Source organism: Triturus cristatus, chromosome 4_2 (genome assembly GCF_964204655.1).
Source record: "Triturus cristatus chromosome 4_2, aTriCri1.1, whole genome shotgun sequence".
Lineage (NCBI taxonomy): Eukaryota > Metazoa > Chordata > Amphibia > Caudata > Salamandridae > Triturus > Triturus cristatus.
Genome location: NC_140586.1, coordinates 882,293,356 through 882,308,974, shown reverse-complemented (window position 1 = coordinate 882,308,974; position 15,619 = coordinate 882,293,356). Strand labels below are relative to the sequence as shown.

Below are 15,619 nucleotides of genomic sequence, written 5' to 3'. Positions count from 1 at the left end.
AAGCACTGAATAAGGCTGTGGAAGCTTACCCTATGCTCAACAAAGAGGATTTGAGAACTGAATTAACTGTACTCTACAGTATGAGTGTATATCGGCAGGCCACTGGTGCAATTTCTTTGCTTGCTTTGATTCGGAACCTTAACATGGAAAAGTCACTTACAGAGACAGTGGCTTTACTAAAAATAGTCATAACCACTCCAATGACAACAGCAGAGGCGGAACGATGTTTTTCCACTTTGAACAGAATAAAGACATTCTTGAGGAACACCATGATTCAGGAAAGACTGAATGCTTTAGCTATGCTCTCTATAGAGAGAGACCTAGTTAAGAGAATACCAGACTTTAACATTCAAGTTATTGAAAAGTTTGCTGCTCTTAAAGATAGACATGCTGATTTTATCTACAAAAAGTGAACAATATGTTGAATGCTGCTAGTTTGCAACCTGTTTAATTGTTTGTTAAATAAAAAGCATCTGTGAGGTACTCAGAAATGCATTGTATCGCGAAGTCTATTATGAAGCTTTGTGGTTATACTGAAGTAAGCGTCTACCTATGTTATATGACATCTCTTTATTAATGTAATAACTGCACTTTCACAATTGCTTTTTAAACCTCCCTGCTTTCTCAAATTTGCTTGAAAATGCACCATTTGTCCACTCTTTTTTCCAAATTTTCTTGGGGGGGGGGAAACCCCCCAATCCCCCCTTAGGTGGTTCGGGCTCGCTCGCTACGCTCGCTCGCAACGGTGAAGTTTCACAATTGTTTTACGTTCACCACTTTCAAATGTCACCAGCCACCACTGCAGTACAGTTATATTCGATAGTCGGTAGTAATCAATACTCTGTGATATTTCAACTTGGCAGGGATTTACAGAAACAAATGTTCATGGAGGGCTTCCCTCGTGGTATAGATCGTAGTGTGTAAGACGTCACTTATGGTCCAGTTAATTTCGTAACTGGAAAACGCTGTAAAAACTAATATGGAGAACATCAGTGCTGGCATCGAAAAATCTGGAGAGGCTAAAGTAAGGAGGTAGTAGTCCGCATCCAGCATAGTTTTCAGGTTTCCAGCTATGGTTTCAGTTCCCCAAATGTCTTTTGAGGAGAATATGGTAAATGCGAGGGACTCTAGGGCAATCAGGAAGAGTATGGGTGAAAGAGGACATCCCTGCCTCATGCCATGTCCAATGGGTTTCTTTCCCTCCCTTTCTGCTTCTTTTCTGGCATCTGTTTGTTCTCATTATCTGTTGTATGAATTCTCAGAATTTAGATTTTTCGAAGTGTAGAGTCAGAGTCTTGAGTATTATGCCTTACATCCCTAGCTTTATCAGCATCCAAGTTAAACGTAGTTACAAAAAGACTGCACTTCCCAGAACAGAACCGAATGGGATGCATGACTACAGAAAACTGAACCTGATGCACACTAGGTCTCATAGTTAACCCGTTCGGTGCAGAGGACGGAATGGTTCTGTCTTCTGCACACAACCACCAAATCCCTCTGCTGTAAACAGCAGAGGGATTTCCTTTTTAGGTCGAGCTAGACAGTGCAGCTGCTGTAATCGGTCTCTGCGCTTGAAGTCCATCCCCTTTCGTGCCATTGCTTTTCATTTATCTCTCTCAGTATCCTTTAAAAATCCTTACTTGCTAGTGGTCAGTCCTGCCTCTTTGTCCTTCCTTTCTCTCTTCTGTACCTCTCACAGAGCAGGGACTTAGTACTGTCTCATGCCTCTATGGTTCTTTATCTGTTGCCCTGGGGACTACTTTCTTTTTTCGTTGTCTGCTGTGTTTCGCACCATTCAGTTACTCTCCCTGTGCTGTCCCACTCACCCCCTCAGTATCCTACAACACTTCTTAGTGTGTTTAGCAGCTGATATGAACATTAAACCGACAGCTGTGTCTGTACCATCTCTAAAGATCAGATTGGCACTGGACTGCAGCACGCATTATGGTCCGTAAGTGCCCCATAGTCCTATTTCCATGCCTGTGCTGAACGTAAACACAATCATGGCTGCCTTGGGACATTTCTTCTCCTGTGTATAATGCTGCCAGTCCCTTGCTGTTTTCCCTGTTTTACTATCTGCAGTGATAATATTCACACAGCTCACCTACGTTTGGGCCTTTTTGTCAGTTTGTAAAAAATGTATTTATGTAATTATGGTGCATGTACGTAGGGGCGAGTTCCTGTCTGGCAGAGCGTTTATCACAGTGCATTTTATTAACACTACTGTCAAGTTTGTAGCATGGTAATAGCATTGTTCTGGCCACGCCTCCATCAGTGGACTCCTCCTCGTGATTTTGTTTTTTATTTTTGTTTCAGTTTCCTGGACCCCATCAAGTAACTTTCGGTGAAAGTGCCACCCTGAAACACTGATAATACGTTACTGACAAGTTCTGTATGCGCCTGCATGGCTGTGATTCTCTGTTTGGATGTCCGCTAGTTGCACCGGAGTAGGGTGTGTGTCTCGCTAGTTGGAGGAACGGAGGCTTAAGCCCACCGATGACTGGTGCTTCCAAGTTGAAGCGAGGATTCTGCAGTTATGCTGGTAAGTCAGATCACCAATCTGAGCCCCCTTCACCTCCGAACCCTCCGTTGTTATGCATGTCTGGCCTGAGGTTAAGCCATAACGTGCGTCAGAGCTGCTGCACATTCTTTTATATTTTATATTTTAAATGATAAGCAAGTCCATGCTATATGCAACATGATCAGACCGTGCTGGCTTTTTAAAAACAAGCATTTGCAATGCAATAGGTCTCGCATTATTAAAAGTTGGTTTCACTCCAAATTTGCGGTGCAGCATCTGTGACTACTAGGTACATGGGCTCTGCAGTACAGAAGGTCACAGAACAGGGCCTGCAGCAGGAGCATCCAGAGAGGGGGAGAGGACGGGTGTCCCAGCAGTACAGCAGTCGAAAGTGGCCTGGAAATGCCTCCTGTTGCTTGAAAACAAGCTTCGGAGGAGGCATTTAGCCATGCTAGGAAAGCAGTGAATTCAAACTTCTGCAAGAACACATAGAGTTGAAGGCTCTGAAAATACAGCACCTCCAGCCTACCAATAGAACTTGCGTTGCCCTCACGTTTGCAGGCTACTTGTGTTCTCTTCCTGCTCCCTTATGTACAACGGCTGCGCTGAAACCCTGTTCTTCCTGTTAGGATCTTCAACTCGACTGGCGAATCTAGCATTTCTCTCACTGTGTCCCCCCACAGGTCATTGCCCTTAGGTAAACCCCCTCATTCTCCAATCCTTGCACTCATCTGATGAAGCTCTGCTCACCTATTGAGAGTAGTTTCTGCTTTACCAGCTCTGACATTGTGGGTGGCTGGTCCATGGGGACGGGGGAAATTGGAAATGGCAGGCACATTAAAATTCCTTGATCCTTTGCACGTGGACATTTTTAAGCACTTATTCTGTGTGCTGGGCCTGCAAATAAGAGGTGTCTTGAACTGCAGTGGCGGCAACTGACTCCACTTAGTCCTGTGTCTGTTATCAGAAAGGGAACGTGTTCACGATAAAATGTTGTCGGATTCTCTGCACCATTTTTTTCGGGCAGTTTTATATGCACGGACTCGACCTGAATCACAGGATGTTGGTAGAACCTGGATCCCCAGTGCCAAAATGAGCAGCTCTTTTTATGAATGACCTGCGGCTGCAATGTGGTGCCTTTTAAATGTTGTGCATTGGAAGTTTTAACAAAAGATGAAGAGCATTGAGTTCCCCCACCACCTCCCGGGTCTTAATAAGAATGAACGCTACACCGCCTCCTCTTCCCTCCACTTTGTGCACGATCCTGAGTCACCCCGCTCCTCTACGGTGTACACTACAGTAATCCCTTATTTACCACCTAGGTTTAGGGTATACAATACATGCATATATAGAATGTTGCATTAGGCGCTTGCATGCAGAATGACAGCGGTGTCCTATCTGTATCAGTGGAATAGGCGGGATGCAAAAATTAATTACGAATAGAAAATGGAAAAGAAAAAACGCTTAAGGCACATATTACACTGTTCAGCTAGGTCACCTGTTAGCAGTAGTGATGCTGTTAATACTCGAACAACAACGACTGCATTTATTCAAAAATTACCTTGCCCACTCCAGGACTGGGGCTGCAGGGCACTGCAGGATATTGAGGGAAGTTAGCTTGTTCATTCAGACCAACACTCATGCAACCTGCAGGGGGCAACGTCGTTGCACAAGTCTTCAGGCAGTGAAACTGGAACTCGGGAGCAGAATGGCGTCTCACACTAAACACAGCGCGGGCTGTGAGATTGCCAGCCTGGCAAATACTCTAGACTCTGGGTAGGTTTTGAGAATGCGGAAGTCATTCACCAAACAGCAAGCATGACTGCGGTGAATGGCAGTGTGCAGCAGCAACCCTCTAGCCAGTAGCCTGTAAGACTAGATCGAGCGAGTGGGTCCTTTTTAAAAATAATTTTATTTCTAAAAAGCACTTTAGCATTTTTTGCATGGACACGTTTGTTTTATTCTCCAGTTCTGACCTGGGTACGAAAGTACTGAAATACGCAGAGTTGGGGAAATGGAGTTGTGATGTCTTCAGTGGAGAGGGCAATTTGAGAGAAACGTTAATTTGACAGACCTCAGCCAGTCTGCGTCGTCGGTGTCTTTTAAGCACGAGCTTCCTTAGCTGTGAGGTTCTCACCTAGTGCGCGATCTGTGGTGTACTGCCACCTACCAGGGAGAGGCGCTGTGCAGGAAGCAGTCAGTGGTGCCCCGTGTGTGGTAGCCATTCGAACCCTCGTGCATTGCCTGGGGCTGGCATGGAATAACTCGCTGTCATTACAGTGGCTGGGGCACGGGGGAGGTTTGCATCTTCAGAGGAGGCACATCTTTAGATTTGGGGAGATTTGCCCAGTGACTAGCTGGCGCCGCTGGGCACAGGTGAAGATCTCTAATCCTTGAGTATCCGGTTTGGGTGGGCATCAGGTGGCACCGTGCGAACAGAACCCTGCCTGTGGATGGCAGAAGGGGTGGGGCAAACACCTGGCGTGTCTCCGCACATTGGGGGCAGTGGCATAGAGCAGCGGGTTTACGGGGCGCAGATGTGCTACACTGTCCTCGTCTGAGGGGTACCTGCCTAATAACGGCTGTGGTGGTGATGTGGGTACAGGGCAGGCGGACGGGTGCTGTTAGGGCAGGAACAGGGCGTTGACTCAATGTGTTTTCTCCGGAATGGCGGTGTGGGAGCAGCCATTTTCCCCCGTGTCTGCTCTGCCGGGTTTGGCTCTGCTGCCAGCTGCCTGCTACAGAACAGCCCGTTGTGTAACAGCAGGAAGAGGTCTGGCAGGGGTGGGCACAGGGGCGAGGAGGCAGCCAGGGTGCAGGGCAGGTTTCACCCCGTTTATCATTTATTCTGATCCCAGCAACACTCACCAGTGAATCGTTAGAGTGGAATATACTCGCACACTCCAAGGTTCGTGTCCTACCGTGGGAGGGGGCGATACAGAATATGAGTACCGGTTCTCTGTGGGATTTATTCACCTTTAAACTTTAAGCTTTATAGGAGTGTTTCTGCGGGTACAAGATTGCCAATGACGACAACTTCCTCTTTGCAAAGGATATGTTCTTTTCATTTGACCAAATATTGTAACAATGTTCAAACTGGCCACTGGGTGCCCTTTAGAATGCCTGGCTCCCCCGTTGAAACGACGGGGAAAACCCACTCAGTGTCTCCTGCGAACTCCACTCTGTGCTGTCCAGGGTCGCCGTGCTATGTCAACCCGTTTCAGCTCCATTTGCACTCGTGGAAGACCGCTGCAGGACAGTGGGCGCCGAGGGCTTGGAGTTGGAACCGGTGGGTCAGGGCGACACAAAGTTTGTCAATTCTGCTAAATTGGATGATTTTGTGGCTGGGGACCCTCGCAGAAAAATAACGGTCATGCCGCAATCTTAAAGTGCGACATATATGTCCCATTGCGCTATACGGGCAGATGGGGGTGTGCAACAGGAAGGTGGGGTGGATATATGTGACACGGCAACGTCAAGGCCCCCCTCTCCTTCCTGCAGATCTGGACAGTTTCGGAGGTTCCGGATCACTCATGTACTGCGGCCATAGTGTACACCTGATGTGTGACATACTCCGGCTTTGGGATCCTTGTTTGAGGGCTGAAGAAAGGGCAGTACAAGACGGATGGGCGGGCGGAAGGGGCAGCAAAGGGTGGTCGGTGGTTGGAAGGTTCAGAGCCAATGTGCCCTTCTTGCATACTAGCAGCTGGGTGTGGGGGGAGGGGGTGCTCAAGTGCACCCACAGACCATGCCATGCTGTACTCTCGGCGTGTAGGTGGAGTGTGCGAGCTAGGGTCAGGCCCTGTAGACTCAGGCAATGTCGGGGTTCCAACACCCCTGTAGAAGGTAGGCACATGACATGCCTTGGGAGTAGCTGCAACCTCCACTGGAACTCATGCTGGCTCTACCGTCTTGTCGGTAGTTTGGGGTTTTAGCAAACACCCCAAATACAGATATGTGTCACTCTTAGAGAATAACATTCTTGGAAAGGGGCGGTGGTAGTGTGGCAAGACAGTGCTCAATTTGTAAAATTATAAGTGCTGGGGCAAACGTTTTACTTGGGAATCCGCCCCAGATGCTGTGGATTGTTGGATGCTAATCCAACCTGGTCTCATTTCTCCCTCACCCCTCCTTCATCCACCTCTCTCTCCCTTTAGTTCTCTCTTGCTTGTTTTTTCATCCCCGCATTCTCCCTTTGTCATTGTTTTCCCTTCTATCTCTTCACCTGTCTTTCCTCCTCTTTAACTTTCTCCCTCTTGTTCTGCGTCAAAATCTGATGGAAAAAAATAAGTTCTGGTCCCCAAAAACGAGTGTCGGTGCCCACTATTCGCTACTACTGGTACATGTTATGGAATGGAAAGGGCGGCGGTTATCTTTAAAAGAGCGAAATCGGGCTCCGTTAGTTCGTCTTGAGGATTCGGGTGGATTCTGAGTTCGAGCACACAGCCCAGATACAATTATGCGGAACGCGTAGAGAGTAACATCTTGCTGGCTTGAAGGGGCAGAAGGGTACAGGGAAAGGGAAGGGCGATTGTCACTAAAAGAGCAGAATCGGACATCGTTCATCGTTTTACGGAGACGGGTGTTTTCTGGGTTCGAATACACACCCCAGATGCAATTATGTGGCATACATACAGAGTAACACCTTGGTGGCCTGAAAGGGCAGGAGGGTACTGGTCAGGAGGGAGGGGTTTTTCTTTAAAAGAGCAGAATCGGGCTGTTTGTTCGTCATTTGGATAGTTTCGGAGTTAGATCGCACACCCCTGATGCAGATATGCGGCACTCGCAGAGAGTAAATCTTGCTGAGTTAAAGGGGAGCAGGAAGGTACAGAACAAGAAGGAAGGCGGTTATCTTTATAAATTAAAACAAGCAGCCCATCTCTCTTAGTTGCTTCGCTGTAAAATGGATCAAACAAAATGCAGAAGCCCGCGAGTGGTGCGCGCGCGCCACAGCGAGCCGTGGTTTCGGTTCCAATTCTCGCGCCCGTGTCTGGGCACGATCATTGCTCCTCCCACGGACTATTGGTGTCTATTACTCGCTTGATGCGCGTAATAGACACCAATAGGCTGTGGGAGGAGCAATGCGCCCGCCTTTGGCCAATAGCGTGCAGTATTTCATTAAAAGATGCACGCTAAGGCCAGTGGGGTAGCTGAAAAGGAAACTCACAAGCATGTGTGATTCCTAGGTCAGCTTAGATTCCCCGTTTTTCACCTATAAAATGTCTCACGCAGTGCACCGCTAGGCACGAGACCTAAAAATACACTGCGTTCTGGGACTTGTAGGATTGCTTTTAATATTGTTATAAAAAGACTAAAATCACAACAATGGTTATTAGCTCTAGTTGGTTAGATTTCCTACTTTGGGTTCATTTATTTATTTGAAAAGTTATATAAAGCGCGAACAAGACGCTTACGGGTATCAGAGTGCTGTACAGATGTGGCGAAAGCATGAATACAACCAAAACACAATGGTACAAAAGGTGTAGTTAAGTCATACACAGTCAAACAAAGGGGGGGGACAAACCCGGTCAGGTGTTGGGGAGTAGGCCCAACCCGAACTGTACCAGAAGAGCCCTAGAGCGAGATAACAATTTAACACACAAATCGCAACAACGGTGTGCAATAAGAATCAAATTAATTTGTAGACCTAGCATAAGAACAAGTTGATGCTGTTAACGTTCACTCATGAATAACCGTTTGACATGTTTCTTGAAAGATGCAGTGGAAGCATTGGATCTGGACTTGGGAGGCAGGGCGTTCCAGATTCTTGGAGCAAGACCGAATTTGGGAGGTTTCAAAAGTAGGGTGGGTGTTCTTCTTAAGTTTCGGCCTGAGCCCGAAAGTTCAAGCTTATTTGCCAAGTAACCGGGGTGTTGTAATGTCTGGCTTTATGTGTTAAGCAGGCTATCTTGAAACGTATCCTAGCTTCGATAGATAGCCAATTTAGTTGCAAAAAGTCAGGGGAGATGTGGTCATGCTTTCTAGAGCCAGTGATGAGCCTGGCCGAAGCGTTTAGAGTAGCTCTGAGCAGGGCCAAGCTAGCTTTGGGAAGCCCAGCCAGGGTCAACAAACCATATTCCAGTGTAGAGATAACCAGTGATTGTCCAGCCGGCCTGATGTCTTCGGGGGGGGGGGGGGGGAGAGGAAAAGCTTGGGATTTTCTTAAGGGTGTTGAGTTGAAAGTTGGCTCCCCTAATAGTTGCACTGATGTGCGCTTGCATATTTAGGTGTTTGTCCAAGATGATGCCTAACGATTTAGCAGAGTCTACCACATGAGGGATGCAGTTAAGAGCAGTGACTTGTTTAAGCCAGTCCAGGGTAGGTGCAGAGTGGTTGGGGGGCGGGCAATCAGAAAGAATACAGTTCTGAGAGTATTTAACAAAAGATGGTTCTGGGCTAACCATTTTGAGTTTGTGAAAGTGCAACATTTAGTGTTTTTATATCCTCTTGAGAGGAGATCTTCAAGTGCAGTTGCGTGTCATCCGCATAAATGTGGTACTGAATGTTAGAATGGTTCAGAATGACAGTAAGTGGTTCCATAAAAAGGTTGTGAAGAGTGAACAAGAGTGCAGATCCTTGGGGAACTCAGATCATAACTGGGGTACTGGTTGCAAGGGAGTGGTTAACTTTGATTCTTTGTATGCGGATATGTAAGAAAGAGGCAAACCAATTTAGGACGGGCCAGTGAAACCCATCCTATGTTGAAGAAGAGCAATCAGGTTTTCATGTTTGATGGCATCAAATGCTGAGGACAGGTCAAGAAGGATCAGGAGACAAGGGACCTTTTGATCCAGAGATCTCAATGTCAGTGAGTCAAGGAGTTGATATTTCTCTATGTGATTGCATAGCTGTGAGTGGACGCATTTTTCAAGCAATTTAGCTAGAGTCATGATGCTGGTGATAGGTCATACGTTGTTAGGATCAGATAAATCCGATTTGGGCTTCTTAGGAATGGAAGTAACTTGCCCAGCCTTGAGGCAATTGGGTATCCTTCCCATTATGATAGATTCATGAATTATCCGGGACCACAGAGGGATAATGGCAGAATTAAGATTTTTAAAAAACTTAGCAGGTAGAGGATCGCCGAAATGGTTGGAAGGTTTAAGGAACGTCATGTTGTATAGAAGCTCCATGACATCTGGAAGGAGAAAGGAATTCCAAGAGACATAATGTTTGAGAGAACAACTAAAGGGTGAGGGTACTACAGAGTGTTCCGCCAACTCCGCTGATGGTGGGGTAAGGTTCAGAGGCCGCAAAAAAGGAGTGTCATGTAGCAGCTCCGGCTCCAGTTCAATTTTCCTTGTTTTTTCAGAGAAGTCCTTCCCACTAGGGAGCAAGGACATGGGAGTCGAGATCGGGCTGGAAGAGTGCTTAGCTTGTTGCTTGAGATTTCAAAGAACTTCTTGATTCTATTTTTAGCTCCATCCAGCTGAACCCTGAAGTGGTATGTTTTAGCAATGTGGATGTGTTTGTTGCATGTACTTCTCACCTTCCTTAGCTGAATGAGACTTGTGGTGGAGGGAGTGTTTCTTCAAAGCCTCTCAGAGTCTAAGATTGCACCGCTCATCATTTAGGGCACCATTAAACCAAGGTTTGGATTGTTTGACTGGAATCCTTTTGAGTTACTTCGGTGCAATAGTATCAAAAATGTTAGCCACAGTGTTCATGTAGTGATCAGAGAGATCAACAAGGTTGGTCATGTTGAGAGGGGGCTGAAGCCTATTTTTGGTGATGGATGTTAGAACATTGATGTCTCTCATATTGCGCGTCAGTTGTTTAGCTTTAATAGGTTGGCCCTTTCTACACGTGACCTTTTCCAAGATGTAGAAGGAAATTTGATGATGATCGGACCAGTCACAGGGTAAGATGTCACCCAGTTGTATGCTATTGTCTTAGGCAGTGATAAGGTCGAGAGTGGTGCCCTTGTTGTGGGTAGATCCCTTACAGACCTGTGAGAAGTTAAGATCGAAGAGGAAAGCCTTAAAGGAGCAGACTAAAGCATCATTTGTGTCATTCCAATGTAGTCTCCAAAGAAGATATGACTGAGTTGATCCGAACTCAAGCTAATGACCTCCATGATTTGCTCTATGAAGATCAGATTATCACCCGGTAGATGATAAATCGAGTGAAGCTAACAGGCCCTCTTGCCCTTATTCCAAATTTCAGTGACAAGTTGCTCACAGGAAAACAACAAAGGACATTGCGATTGCTTTACGGGGAGGCTGGAGCGATGAATGCATGCAATGCCCACCCCTGTTTTAACAAGTCAATCGCGTCTGATTCATAAAGCCTAGGAGGTTTCGCCTAATTTCATTACAGTTTTTTTTGCTTTGCCGTTTGCTTATTTTCGTTATTATAGGCCATCATGTAAAAACATATATTGGTTGAGTCTCTAAAATACAAGCCAACTTGCAACTCTGCTTTTCCATCGACAGACTTGCATAAATCTCTTACTTTAGAGTTTGGCTTCTGTTTGATCATGTTCTTCGTGCCCGTGATATTTTCCCATCAGGCATGCTAATTGTTCTTACACCTCAAATAAATTACAAACTGTGCTCAAAAGTAAATCCAGTGCCTTTCTTTATCTGGTGCGTTTCCCTCTGTTAATAAAAGCTCTAATTGAGAACAAGGAAGCACTGAAAAAACAATGTTTATCTCGGCTTACATTCAGCAGATCAACTGACTTTGCTGATGCTGGTTTCTATTATTTGCACATCCTCCAACACCTGCAGTGTCTTCATTTATCCTCCCTCTCCGTTCCCTTCTATGATCCTTCTCTTAATTATTCTACGAAGGATTCAAGTCCCCAGAAGAACTTCCCTTAAAAATCAATCAGGACTGGTTTGCATATGCCTGGGTCCAAACTGAGTTGGGACGGTGGGCAAAAGAATTATGGGTTAACGACGTGAGGTGGAAGCTGAACATTAGTTTTAATCAAGTACTGTCTTGTATTAAGTGTTACAGTAGTTCACCTCACCTCCCCATGACCAGCGTGGACGCTGTATTTGTGTATGTTTTAAGTGCTTTATCTTTAATAATGGCAGCCACGTACCTTTCTTCTCTTCTGCGCGGGTCGCCGAACTCTCTTTTTTTCAATCTTGATAATTTATTATATCGGCGCGGCGCACTGCAAATCAGCAATAGCGGCCGCTTCTTCAATATCCAACCCACACACCACTGCATCTTTAAAGCAGCACGGCACATCGCCCTTCACCAATAATGATCGAACCGTTTAAAGTTTTTACAACACTGCACTAAGCAAAGCAAAGCTATCGAAAGGTAACAAAACACTGCGAATGTGCTGCATTAGTGTTGCAATTTAGAGGTAGAGCAGCATTCAAACGCATATTTATGTAAGACCGGAAAAATTACGAACATCGTTTTGCCAGTTTCTCGCATTAGGAGCATTTTGAAAAGTATTTCCGATGCCAGTCGTTAAAATCTTTTTGCAGAAGGCACAGCCCGGACGCTTCCACTGCCCACTTTCCCGAGACCTATTCCTGCCGATGACGGTTAAAATAGCAATGGCATTTCATCATCAGCTTGAGGCAGCTTGTGCACTATTAGCCCTTGAGAGGGCTGCTCTTTAAAACCACACTTGTGTTTTTAGGAGATGTATTCAGGCGTATACGCTCTTTTAGATTTGAAACGGTTACACTTTTCAACAAACAAGTTGTGCCCTTTTTTTTTTTTATTGTTCAGCACTCATTTTTATAGTTTCACGTTTTAAATGCAGACATAACACATGCTCTTAACCTTAGTTAGCTCAAATAGCAACCATAAGTACCACCTGGTTAGCTGCTCGCTTTGTTAGAACCCAAAAACATTATTTTGCTAAACACTGCTTGTGACTTTATTCGCCCTCCCTTGCACATTGCTTGGAAAAATGAGGTTGAGCCGCTCTCAGACACTTTTGCATCCTTCAGAGGGCCTAGGCCAGCACTCTTATAATACAGTAAACACATTAAATTATTCTCAACCCACTCTGCCACCTTTTATCTAGTGTAAAATCTATGCAACAAAAAACATGATCACTTACAATGTCAATAGCTCTAACTTTCACTAAAGCGAGACCTACTGCTTGTTTGTTCTTGCGCCTTGGTAGCTGGGAAAGATCTCCCCCAACGTCCCCCACATTTTTTTGTTTATTTCAATGTAATGATGGTGTGCTGAAATCATTACATTGAAAGTGAAACTGAAATGACCCCTGAGCACCCAAACACACTGGAGAGGTATTGTTGGAAAGGGGATAATCTCCTCTTTCCAATGGTACCCTTTCAGAAGGGATCCACCACTAGACCCCAGGGAATGGGGAGCTGCCCCTTGGGCAAGGACCTTTCCTCCGCCCATATTTCTATTGCCTTATTTAGTCTTTCTGCTGGGGGGGGGGGCTGATAGCACACTTGGCACCAGGGAGTATTTTGTTTTTAAAACTTGGGTGGTTTGGGGGGATGCCCAAAATGGGCATGCCCCCACCCCACAAAAAAACAAAAGGGGCCAGTCTTCCTGCTCCCCGTGGGGCAGATGGGGGTTATTACCCCTCTTATGCACCGCAGGGGCAACAGAAAGCCCACTTGGCACCAGAGATTTATGCTTTCTTTTCAATAAAAAAGGGGTGGGGGCTGCCCAGATTGCCAATGCCCCACCCCCCAAAAATGGGTGTATATTCCTGCTCCCATAAGCCCCCCTCCCCTTCGAGAGCAAATGGGGGCAATAGCTCACTTGGCGCCATGGACTATATTTTTTGTTTCTTAGTGTAGGGGTGGGGGCTGCCCATCCCCTCCCATAAGAACAATGGGCACAGTGGTTCTCCTCCCGGGGGCATAGCACAGCCATAGCCCCTGATCTGCACCAGCCAGGGACTATTCTGCCCTTCACCCCAAGGAGGGGGGCAGAAAACCCAGTGGACACCAGGGACTATTTGTACTTTGTGTAGGGGTGGGGCAGCCCAGAATGGCCATGTCCATGCCCCCACAACCTCAAAAACAATAAAAATGGGCAGTCTTTCTGCCTCCGGGGGTCAGATGCTGGTTATTACATCCAAGCTGCCCCACTAGGGATTTGTTTATGGGCATCTTAGAGAGGGGCCTCACACTCAAAGGTCGCTCCCATTTTTGTTTTTTTTGGTCCTCTGCCTTCGGGGGGGCAGAATTTTTATATATATATATATATATATATTATCTACTGGCGGTCGCCAGTAGATAGTTATAGTTAGGACCCTGTTTCCATAGGAAATCCGCAACATTCTATTTGGAATAACTTTGGCGCCGGTCGATGAATCCTCGCGAAATTTTCAAAATAGGTGGGGCGCTACGCTCCGCTCCTACCCTGAAAGTCTCGGGGGGATTCGTCAAGCGGGGGCTGAGAAAAAAGGGGGGTCCCAAAACGCGTTTTTCCCATGCATTTTTCCATAGGACCTTTAGACACAGCTACAGCCCGAACGGCTGAACAGAGTTACTTGAAATTTGGCAGAGAGGTAGTCCTCAGGTCAAGGAAGTGCCTTTTGTAGGTCTGGTGTAAATCTGTTCAGTAGTTCCTGAGAAAATAGCATTTAAATCAATATATATATGTGGGCGGAGCCTAACCACACATCTCATCCTGAGATCTGATTGGCTGTCAGCACTTCATCCAAGAAGTGTTGGCAGCCATCTTGGGACCAATATACATGATAGCACCTCATTAAAAAGCATTGCAGTTAATAGAAGATTTTAAGACTTTAGTTACATTATAAATCATTTGTTGATGGTACCATACTCATTTTAGGAATTGTGGTATGTTCTAAGGTGATTTCACCATGTGAAAAAGCCTTCTGCTGGGATATCATGATTGAGAGAAAAATATTTTCTCATGCTTTTACCACAGAGGTTTGGAAGGTGATCTATAAGCTAAACTGAGAGCTTATTTTCTGTAAATTCACATTATCTTTCTCAGTCATGTGAGAATGAAGTCTGACATTCTCAGTAAAACATGTACATCCAACAAGGGCAGAGACTGTCAGTTGATTCCTTTGTGTTCTACTGCAGCTTTCCAGAGTGTTCCAAAGAACTACTAGAGCGCTAACCGTCCTACTTATGATAAATGTATGGCACACCTGAAGCCATCTTGCTTGGATTAAAGTGGTAACTCTTAAAACATTTAATTTAAAAAGGAACAAAATGAGGGGGTTCATTTTTCCATAAAAAGTATGATTAGTGCTGCAGAAAGAAAAATTAGGGCACATTTTGAGTGACTTCTCAAATCCTGGCATGCAGACTGAAACATGCACTTTCAATACCAGCAGCAGTTTTCCCTGGTGAGCAGTAGCTTTACTACAGTGATCTAATGAGCAAAAAGAGTGCTAACATTCTGATTTTATGGCAAATGTGTGACACATTTGAATGCCTTCTTGATGGAATCAAAGTAAAAAACTGAAAGTATTTCCTACTGAGGAGACTGCAGTAAATGAGGAAATTAGGAAACTTCATAACAAATAAGTCTCCCAAGATGGCCACCAGAGACAAAAGAGCCCAAATGTAGCCCAAATATCACCCAGATGTAGCCCAAGTATAGCCCAATGACAGAATGTCCAAGAATGTTCTTAAAAACAACTAGAGCACTTACTGTCTTCATTATGACAAAAGTATGGCACACCTGAAGCCATCTTGATTGGAATAAACTGGTAACACTTAAAACATTTAATTTAAAAAGGAACACAATGAGGGGGTTCATTTTGCCATAGAAATTATGATTAATGCTGAAGAAAGAAAATGAGGGCACATTTTGAGTGACTTCTCAAATCCTCTTCTATTTCATTAAAAAATTCTGACATGCAGACTGAAACATGCACTTTTAATACCAGGAGCAGACTTCCATGGTGAACAGTAGTTTTACTACAGTGATCTAATGAGCAACTAGAGTGCTAACATTCAGAATTCATGGCAAATGTGTGACATATCTGAATACCTTCATGATGGAATCAAAGTAAAAAACTGAAAGCATTTCCGACTGAGGAGACTGCAGTACATGAGGAAATTAGGAAACTTCATAACAAATAAATCTCCCAAGATGGCCACCGGAGACAAAAGAGCCCAAATGTAGCCCAAAATCACCCAGATATAG

At 45.3% G+C, this 15,619-nt stretch overlaps 1 long non-coding RNA gene across 1 annotated transcript in view; it reads left to right on the top strand.

The window, feature by feature from the left end:
* The window catches only part of LOC146835328 (uncharacterized), a 54,508-nt gene extending 51,996 nt beyond the window's left edge, over positions 1–2,512 (top strand). Inside the window, exon 3 of the long non-coding RNA XR_014960717.1 lies at positions 2,317–2,512. This is a non-coding gene — a long non-coding RNA (uncharacterized LOC146835328). The remainder of the gene's footprint in view (positions 1–2,316) is intronic.
* Positions 2,513–15,619: the final 13,107 nt, after the last annotated feature.